Genomic DNA, 10,669 nt, shown 5'->3' on the forward strand with positions numbered 1-10,669 from the left:
AGGAAGTCTCCCCGCTGTCAGAATACAATATCTCTGTGAGGATGGAGGGGGAATTAGGAGATAGAGTATAAAAATAGTGTTTTTGTGTGGGGTGTTTTTTTTTTTTTTAATCCCCTCCCCTTGCTTGGTTTGCCCTTGGGTGTGATTCCCCTATAGATGGAAAGTGAGTGGAATTCTCCCAAATGAAGACAAAAGTAGCAATTCAAAGTTGACTGAGGGTCTAAAATTTTATATATCTATCTCCATAGAACACTTTTTTTTGTTTTTGAATGTCAATCTATTTCCTATGTTAAATAATGGTTAATTGTTAGCCATACACGTGTGTGTGTGTGTGTGTGTTGGGTTGGGTTTTTTTTTTTTTTTTTTCTTGTAATACTATCCTGAGGTTTTTTGGTAAGTGAGTTAAACATTTTTATATACACACACACACACACACACACACACACACACACACACACACACACACACACACAACCCTTTTCCAGTGACTGGGACAGATTCATTTGTAGATAAAATGCCACGTATTCTACAGTATAGTTGGGTAGATCATATTCCTTCTTCTTCTTCCTTTTTTTTTTTTTTTTTTTTTTTTTTTTTTGTCCTGCAGAATGAATTTAATTTAAAAGCTGGTGGGTCCCTTTTGGCAAATTCTACATCTGTATCGGAATACTGACTCTCTACCCAGTGCTATGTTAGCACTTCTAACTCTCCTACTTCAGTATAGGATTTCTATTTCCTGTCAATTGTGGAAAAAACTTTGGTGCCTTCAGGCTATTCTCACATCCAGCCAGTCATAAATTACCATTTGGCTTTTTTTTTTTTTCCTACCATTTTATACATTTAAACAAGGACAAAGACACAGAGGTAATGGTATTGACTCCTATTCTATATTAATAAAATACTAAATGTTAATTGTGTGTGCTTTCCGAAAAATCTCCAAAGCTGTGAGCAAACATGGTATTTACTTAGAAAGCTCACCGCATTGAAAGGTTTTGTGTGGCTTGTACACAGATTAGTGATCCTTGCTGTTGCTGTGAAAGGGACAACGCTTGTGCAAGTCTTTTGTCACATAAAGAGGTATTGTGTCCCTGTTGCAAAAAACACTTAACACTTTGAAATTTTAGGGCTTATTCAGTGGCCTAGTTCAAAGTTCACTTTAGCAGCAACCTTTTGAACATTTTAGTTTCAGTGTGTATAAAATGCATCTGGAGCAGAAGCTATACTTTACTTAGAATGCAGACAGAAAGACCGTGTCATGTATGTGCATCTGGGGCCCTTGCCTTTGGATTTGGCAGATGGGTGTTAGTGCATGTGCTAATGTGGGTGTATTTTTTGTTTTTTAAACTTCCCTTCTTCACATGGCAAAAAGACTGCATGATGAGAGGGAGAGATGTACATCTATCTATAATTTGTTTTAAGCATGGGTGGGAGATGAAAATCTCTGTATACCAACAGTCCCAGACACCATAACTGATTCTTGAGTTAAATCACCTCCTATATGGCTTACTTGTTCCATGATTTGCTTTTACCAGACCCAGTAATGCAGCCAAAAGACTTCACTAAACTCACAGGAACACTTACCTCTTCTGTCCTTTCTCACATTCAAGGAGCTTCAGGATACTGCATTGCAATCTGCTAAGATTTCACTATAGAAAAGGAAAAAATGGGCATCCCAACATGTAAAGAAAATCCCTTTTTGTTTTTTATGCACTAATTAAATACATTTTATGCTGTTTAAGAGTTTAAAATCTTCATTAAAAGTAGTCAATCACTTTAAGTATCCAATCTATTGAAAAGGTCCTGTACATGATTGGATTTTCAAAGTGGAGAGGAATTTGCTTTTCGCATGATTGGATAATTGAATGTAATGCTCACCCACATTTCTGATTGAAGATTCTTAAGTCCTTTAAGACAGTGGTCATCAGCCCTGTCCTCAGGGCCCACTAACAGGCCAGGTTTGCAAGATAACTGAAATACATCACAGGTGATATCATTTGCTGCTCAGTGATTGCAGTATTCTAGTCTGCATCTCCCCAAGGTAATGCATAAAACCTGGCCTGTTAGTGGTCCCTGAGGACAGGGTTGATGACCACTGCTTTAAGAACATAAAGCTGGGGAGGCTTGTTTACTAAAGACAAACTCGAGGTTTACATTCGATTTTAAAGTGGTAGTAAACCGCACCTTTTTAAAAAAAAAAAAAAAAAAAAAAAAAAAAACAGTGCAAGACAATGGCATATTTTGTTTAGTATGCATTGCATACTAGCACATTATAAAAGACTTGCCTTAGAACGAAGCCCTCCAGCAGCGTGCTGACAGGGCTTCCATCTTCACCCGGTCTTCCGTCTGGGTTCACGTGCTCCAGCTGTCTGGCTGTGCTGCAATGACATCACTCCCACACATGCACCACGGACTGCGGCACGGAGCTCTGGAGGGATGGAAAGGGTATGCCATTCCTTCAGAGTGCATGCACCGGTGACATCACCGGCTGAATGCATTGTGAATATATCCTAAACCGTGCAGGTTTAGGAGGTATTCACTGTACCTACAGGTAAGCCTTATTTATAGGCTTATCTGTAGGTAAAAGTGAAAAAAACAAAAGTTTGCTACCACTTGCCGACCAGCCTCGTGTACATTTACTGCGGCAGGTTGGCAGCACTGCGTGAATCGCCGTACCTGTACGGCACCCCCGGCGATCGGATTAGTTACAGAACCGATCAGTCTATGTCCAGGCCAATGATTTCTGGCCTGGACCTGCTGATCGGTTCTGGCGAATGAAGAGCCTCCTCTGCCTGTAAAATGTAAACACAGGCAGAGGAAGTAATGTCACCTCCCCTCATGGAGCCCGTTTAGGTTCCAGTGAGAGGAGAGAGGACATCTAACTGAGTTGCACTGACACCAATACACGTAGGCACACTTGATCGCCCCCCCCCCCCCAGTTAACCCCTTCACCAAGTCACTGTCTCACCAAGTGGCTTCAGATTTTTCACTGTACTGGTGTCACTTGTGATACTAAATAGTGTTAGGGCAGTCAAAAGTATGTTTAGGGAGGGTACACCCCATTAACCCCTAATTAAGATTTAACCCCTTGATCCCTCCCCAGTTAACCCTTTCACCCCCTGTCACTAGTGTAGTGTACAGATTGCTGTATTAGTGTCACTGGTGACGCTAGTTGGTTAGTTCCACCGTCTGTCTTTTATAGCATGAGGGTACCCCATATAGTACCTTAAAAGTTTTAACACTTTCATCCCCTGTCACCAGTGATCACCGTATTGGGGCAATGGATGACGCTAGTTAGGTAATATAAGGCGGGTACCCTGACGCTATTTAAAAAAAAAAAAAAAAACGAATAAAGGTTTGATGCTCCTGATCGCCTGGCGGGTGACATCAGTTAGGTTTTTGCGTTGGTTAGGGTCAGCGTAAATCCCAGGCAGGTCAGATTAGTGCAGGTACTCTAACACGCGCACACACACACACACTAGATGGCTCCATTACTAGTTCATTACGGATCGATATCTTTGATCCGATCAGAACTATATTAGTGTCCCCAGTAGTTTAGTGTTCCCAAAAACACGGCGTTAGCGGGATCAGCCCGGACACCTGCTAGCACCTGTGTTTAGCCCCTCCGCCCAGCCCACCCAAGTGCAGTATCAATAGATCACTGTCACTTACAAAACACAACACACATAACTGCTCCATTCACAGTCACGCCTGATCCCTGCGAACGCTAACAGTTCATTTTTTTTTTGGTAGCGATTGAAGCAGGCTCTGACAACCAGGTGCTCTTTCGTCTGTTACACTAGCTGTACCTATAAATTTAGAGGCCAAAATGTCCGAACAGAGATATACTAGTGAAGAGGCCTACACGTTGCTAAAAATGACAGATGAGAGTGATAGGGAAGCTCCACTGTCAGATTCAGGCTCAGTATATGAGCCAGTAGAGAGCAGCGGCACCCTGATAGCTCTGACGAAGAAGTAGTGGTCCCTGCTAAAAGTCAGACGTATCTGACCCCGTTCTGTTGTGGTGCAAGAACCGCAGGGCTCTCGTATGGAGCAGAAAGCCAGTACTAGTGCCGCTCATCCTTCTGGTGAACTGGCAAGCACCAGTGGCCTAGTGCATTCTGGTCGTAGACAAACCAGCACTGCAGTAACACTTGGTGACGTTGCAAGACCCATAAGTGCAGTTCAAGCTGGTGCAGTGGCTGGCACAAGTAGTGTCCCGCAGTCATCAAGAAGACAAAGACAGGCCCATAGTGTCCTTCCCGCTGCATATACCAATCCTTCTTGGGAGTCCACCACTTCTGCAGCACCCGTACTTCCCCCATTCACTGGCCAACCTGGAATTCAGGTGGAAACAGTTGATTTTACGTCACTTGATTTTTCTTAACTGTTTTTGACGGAAGATCTCTATAGATGGACCAAAGCAATTTGTATGCTGGTCAATACATCACCTCCAATCCCCATTTGACCCTTGCCAGAGAATGGAAACCCATTATGGTTTCCACATTTAAGACCTTTCTGGGCCTATCCCTCCTCATGGGCATAACTAAAAAAAGTGAGTTGTGGTCATATTGGTCCACTGACCCAATTCACCATATGCCCGTGTTCTCTGCTTCCATGACGCGATACAAGCAGATCTTGCGGTTCATGCATTTTAATGACGATGAACTCTGCCGTCCTCGGGGTGACCCTGGATTTGATCGGCTCCATAAAATTCAGCCCCTCGTAAACCACTTCAACCCACAGTTTTCAGCCTGTTTATTCCCAATCCAGTTGTCTGCATTGACGAGTCTCTGATTAAGTTTTCTGGCTGCCTGTCTTTCAAACAGTATCTCCCCAGCAAGCGTGCCAGATATGGGGTCAAGATGTATAAGCTCTGTGACGGTCACAGGCTATACATATACTTTTATGGTTTACGAGGGAAAAGACAGTCACGTGGAGCTCCCCAACTGCCCAGACTACATAGGAAGCACTGGCAAGGTTGTTTGGGACTTATCACCCGTGTCACCCTTATTCGGAAAGGGGTACCACTTGTACGTGAACAATAATTACACAAGCGTGCCACTTTTTAGTCACCTTTTGATTATGGAATTTGCGCACGTGGCACCGTGCAATTTAATCGCTGGGGCTTCCCTCAACGGCTTGTAGAAACCCAACTTGGACGGGGGGAGAGAGCCTGCTTGAGATGTAATAATTGCTTGCAGTGAAGTGGAGGGATACGTGGAATGTTTTCATTCTGTCCTCCATTCACGTAGATACGACACATGCAACTGAGAAGCCCCTCTGTGTCCATGATTGCAACCTTAATATGGGAGGGGTGGACTTCAACGACCAGTTGATGGCGCTGTACTTAATTCCTCGTAGAGCCAGACACTGGTATAAAAAAGTGTCTGTATATCTATTTCATCTGCTGAACGCTTATGTGCTATACAAAGCATCAGTAGGAACTGGATCCTTCCTTAAATTCCTGAAAGAGGTCATCACAGCCCTTCTGTTTCCAGATGGTGTGGTGCCCCAACTTCACAATGTAAATGCAGTGAGCTGGCTGCAAGAAAGGCATTTTCCGTCCGGTCCTCCCTGGTATCCTTACCCAATGAGCACCCTAAAGAAGTTGTGTCTGTAGGAAACACGGATATAGGCATGACACTCGCTAATATTGTCCTTCCTGTCCTGACCAACCTGGTCTCTGCATCGGTGAATGTTCACGTCTCTACCACACACTAGTGGAGTATTAGCGTAGGGTACAGCACTGCACAGTTCTAGGGCTTCTGGCGTCCATCAATATCAGGGATATCTGCATGTCCCTATATTTCCCGCTCACCAAAGGCTTCTGCAATTCGAAGTAGAATAACAGCACTTTCAGTTTGTAGCCTTATCCTTCGGGCTAGCTACAGCACCCCAGGTGTTCACAAAAGTACTGGCCCACCTCTAGCCAGGCTAGGGGCACAGGGCATAATAGTCTTGGCGTACGTAGACGATCTATTGTTAATAGACCAGTCATTGGCTCGCTTGGAGCAAAGTGTACGCATTACAACCAGTTACCTGCAAAGTCTGGGTTGGATTCTCAACCTAGAGAAGTTTAAAACCGTTAAGAAAGCTGGAGTATTTGGGCTTGATTTTAGACACAGCCCAGAAGAAGGTGTTCTTGCCTCCGGCAAAGGTCAGCTGCATACGAGAGCTGGTGTGGATGGTCAGGTCAAAAAGAAATCCCTCAATTCGACTTTGCATGAGGTTGTTAGGAAAGATGGTAGCTTTTGTTTGAAGCAGACCCCTATGCCCAGTTCCATTCAAAACTGTTGCAAAACAGTATCCTGTCTGCTTGGAACAAAATGATCAAAGCTTTGGACTTGCCAATGCGGTTGTCACCAAGAGTGTCCCAAATCCTCAGTTGGTGGTTACTAATCCAGAATCTGCTGAAAGGAAAATCCTTCAGACCAATTATCTGGAAAGTAGTAATGACAGATGCCAGCCTCTCAAGCTGGGGAGCAGTACTAGAGAAAACGACTGTCCAGGGACAGTGGTCAGGATCCGAAAGAGCCCTGCCCATCAACATCCTAGAGATTCGGGCAGTGTGTCTGGCTCTGAAAACCTGGACCTCCAGGTTAAAGAATTGTCCCGTCAAGATCCAATCCGACAATGCCACGGCTGTGGCCTATATCAATCACCAAGGGGGCACCAAGAGTCTCTCAGCTCAGAGAGAGGTGAACCATATTCTAACTTGGGCAGAAAAGAATGTCCCATGCCTATTGACAGTTTTTGTTTCGGGAGTAGAGAATTGGCAGGAGGACTACTTAAGTCGCCAGCAGTTATTCCCGGGGGAATGGTCTCTTCACCCCGACGTTTTTCAGGCTGTTTGCCAAAGATGGGGGACTCCGGACGTAGATCTTCTAGCGTCCAGATTCAACATGAAGTTAGTCAACTTTGTGTCCAGGACAAGGGATCCACTCACATGCGGAACAGATGCGCTGGTAACCCCGTGGGATCAGTTCTCACTGATCTATGCATTCTCCCCTATTCAGTTGCTGCCACGACTTCTTTGCAGGATCAAGCTGGAAAGAAAGCTGGTAATTCTGGTAGCACCAGCATGGCCCAGAAGGTCATGATACGCAGAAATCGTAAAAATGGCAGTGGAGGTTCCATGGCCCCTCCCACTATGGCCAAACCTGCTCTCACAGGGGCCAATATTCTATCCTACTTTACGAATGCTAAATTTAACGGCCTGGCTATTGAAACCCACATTCTGAAGAAATGTGGGCTTTCCGGGTTAGTTATCTCTACTTTGATTAATGCAAGGAAACCAGCTTCCAGAACTATATATTATAGAGTTTGGAAAGCTTATGTTTCCTGGTGTGAATCCAAGGGTTGGCACCCTCAGAGATATATCATAGGCAGAATTCTTACCTTTCTACAATTAGGCGTAGAAATGAAGTTGGCCCTGAGTACTATTAAGGGTCAAGTCTCAGCCTTATCGATTTTATTTCAAAGACCGCTTGCTATGCATTCTTTAGTCCGGGGTTTTATGCAAGGGGTGATGCGGATTAATCGGCCTGTTAAACCACCTTTGAGCCCTTGGGACTTAAATTTAGTTTTGTCAGTGTTACAAAAACAGCCATTTGAACCGATACAGCATATTGCCTTAGTTCTTCTGACAAGGAAGCTGGTATTTTTGGTTGCTATATCCTCAGCAAGGAGGGTTTCGGAATTGGCTGCTCTTTCTTGTAAAGAGCCATATTTGATTATTCATGAGGACAGAGTGGTGTTACGCCCTCGTCCAGGCTTTTTGCCAAAAGTAGTTTCAGGTTTTCATCTAAACCAAGATATTGTCCTGCCATCGTTTTTTCCAAAAAACCATGTTCCAGGGAAGAAAAGTCACTACATTGTCTTAATGTGGTGAGAGCAGTAAAAATCTATTTAAAGGCAACTGCTCAGATTCGTAAGACTGATGTCTCATTTATTCTGCCAGAGGGTCCTAAGAAAGGACAGGCAGCGTCGAAATCCACTGTCGCTTAGTGGATTCGACAAGTGATAATTCAAGCTTATGGTTTAAAGGGTAAAATTCCCCCGTTTCAAGTTTAGGCGCACTCTACCAGGTCGGTTTGTCCTTGGTCAGTGCGTCACCAGGCCTCCATGGCTCAGCAAGGCCGCAACTTGGTCTTCAGTGCATACATTCACAAAATTTTATCAAGTGGATGTAAGGAGGTATGAGGATATTGCCTTCGGGCGCAGTGTGCTGCAGGTAGCAGTAGCAGTCCTCAGGTCTGGGGATGCCCTATGGGTTGTTTTTCCCTCCCCTCAAGTAGCATTGCTATGGGATGTCCCATTAAGTAATTACTTAAGGCTCTGTGTCCCATGTTGTTCAATAAAGAAAATAGGATTTTTATAACAGTTTACCTGTAAAATCCTTTTCTTGGAGTACATCATGGGACACAGAGGTCCTGCCCCTCTTTTATGGGGTTTAGGTATATTGCTTGGCTACAAAAACTGAGGTACACCTGGAAGGAGGAGGAGTTATATAGGGGAGTGAACTTCCTGTATTGTGTATACCAGTGTCAACACCTATAGATGGCCTATAACCCATTAAGTAATTACTTAAGGCACTGTGTCCCATGATGTACTCCAAGAAAAGGATTTTACAGGTAATCCGTTATAAAAATCCTATTTTTTTCCCAAAAAATTGTGTTTGAAAAATTGCTGCACAAATACTGTGTGAAAAAAATTGCAACACCCACCATTTTAGGTTGTAGGACCTTTTGCTTTAAAAAAAAAATGTTTGGGGGCTCAAAGTAATTTTCTAGGAAAAAAATGTTTTTTTTTTTCATGTAAACAAAAAGTGTCAGAAAGGGCTTTGTCTTCAAGTGGTTAGAAGAGTGGGTGATGTGTGACATAAGCTTCTAAATGTTGTGCATAAAATGCCAGGACAGTTCAAAACCCCCCAAAAGAATCCTTTTTGGAAAGTAGACACCCCAAGCTATTTGCTGATAGGCATATTGAGTCCATGGAATATTTTTTATTTTGCCACAAGTTTTGGGAAAATTAATTTTTATTTTTATTTTTTTCAACACAAAGTTGTCACTAAATGATATATTGCTCACACATGGCATGGGCATATATGAAATTATACACAAAAATACATTCTGCTGCTTCTCCTGAGTACTGAGATACTACATGTGAGACTTTTTGGGAGCCTAGCCACTACTCACATTTTTCCTTTTGTGAAAACATTTTCTTGGTCATTTTCCCGAAACGTGTGGCAAAATATAAAATATTCCATGGACTCAACAAGCCTCTGCGCAAAAAGCTTGGGGTTTCTACTTTCCAAAATGGGGTCATTTGGGGGGATTTGTGCTATCTGGGAATTTCAGGGCCTTCGAAACTCTGATAGGTAGTGAGGAGTGAAATCATAAGTTTACGCCCTTAGAAATCCTGATTGGTTTTTGGGGTCATGTACGTGGCTACGCTCCCAAAAAGTCTCACACATGTGGTATCCCTGTACTCAGGAGAAGCAGCAGAATGTATTTTGGGGTGTAATTTTTACATATACTCGTGCCACGTGTGAGCAATATATCATTTCAGTGACAACTTTTTTTTGTAATTTTTTAATCACTTGTAACAAAAAATAATATATTTAATGTTCTCAACATGCCTCTCAGCAAATTCCTTGAGGTGTCTACTTTCCAAATTTTTTTGGGGGGCGGGGTTTGTACTGCCTTTCCATTATAGCACCTCTTAAATGAGATAGGCAGTCATAAACTAAAAGCTGCGTAAATTCCAGAAAATGTACCCTAGTTTGTAGACGCAAACAAAAAATTCAATAAGCGTCTATTTATTGTTCTTCTGAGAGGTGGCTGAATGCATTTTGGCCTAAATGTATGACTAAAATTGAGTTTATTGTATCTTTTTTTTATAACAAAAAGTAGAAAATATCATTTGGTTTCAAAATGTTCTGTCTTTTTTCATTTATATTGCAAAAAATAAAAACCGCAGAGGTGATCAAATACCACTAAAAGAAAGTTGTATTTGTGGAGAAAAAGACGCAAATTTTGTTTTGGGTACAGCATTGCATGACCGCGCGATTACCAGTTAAAGCAGCGCAGTGCCAAATTGTAAAAAATGCTCTGGTCGTTAAGGGGGCAAATCCTTACGGGGCTGAAGTGGTTAATTAGTTGGTCCAAACAAACTATTCTCTTTATGAATTGCTGCATCCGCTGTCAGCGGTGTATAAACTGTGTGTAACATTGGCTGCATCCGGTATGCAGCACTGTGTTCTGGCAGTGGGAAGGGCTGCTAAACTGGTCACATTTTGTTCCATGTATGGTGAGCTTAATGTCTCTGTCCTCACAAGCCATACTCAGTACTGGTACAACACTCAGCCCGGGTTCACACTATACCGGGCTGCGGATCGCACAGGAACGCTGTGCGTCCCTGTTCCCCGTTTCCGGGACAAAGGGCCGATTCTATGCCTGAATTCGGCCCTGAAACGGAGCCAAAGACGCACAGCGTTTTTGTGCAGTGCGCTCCGCAGCCGCCCAGGAGATATGTGAACCGGCTCCATAGGGAGCCGGTCACATTCTCCTACTATGCGATTTAGATGCGGGAAACGCACATCTAATTCGCATAGGTGTGAACCCGGGCTAAAAGTTTCATTTTTTTTTATCCCAAATCGCAAAGCTCC

This window comes from Aquarana catesbeiana, linkage group LG13, assembly GCF_042186555.1.
Source record: "Aquarana catesbeiana isolate 2022-GZ linkage group LG13, ASM4218655v1, whole genome shotgun sequence".
In the NCBI taxonomy this organism is placed as follows: domain Eukaryota; kingdom Metazoa; phylum Chordata; class Amphibia; order Anura; family Ranidae; genus Aquarana; species Aquarana catesbeiana.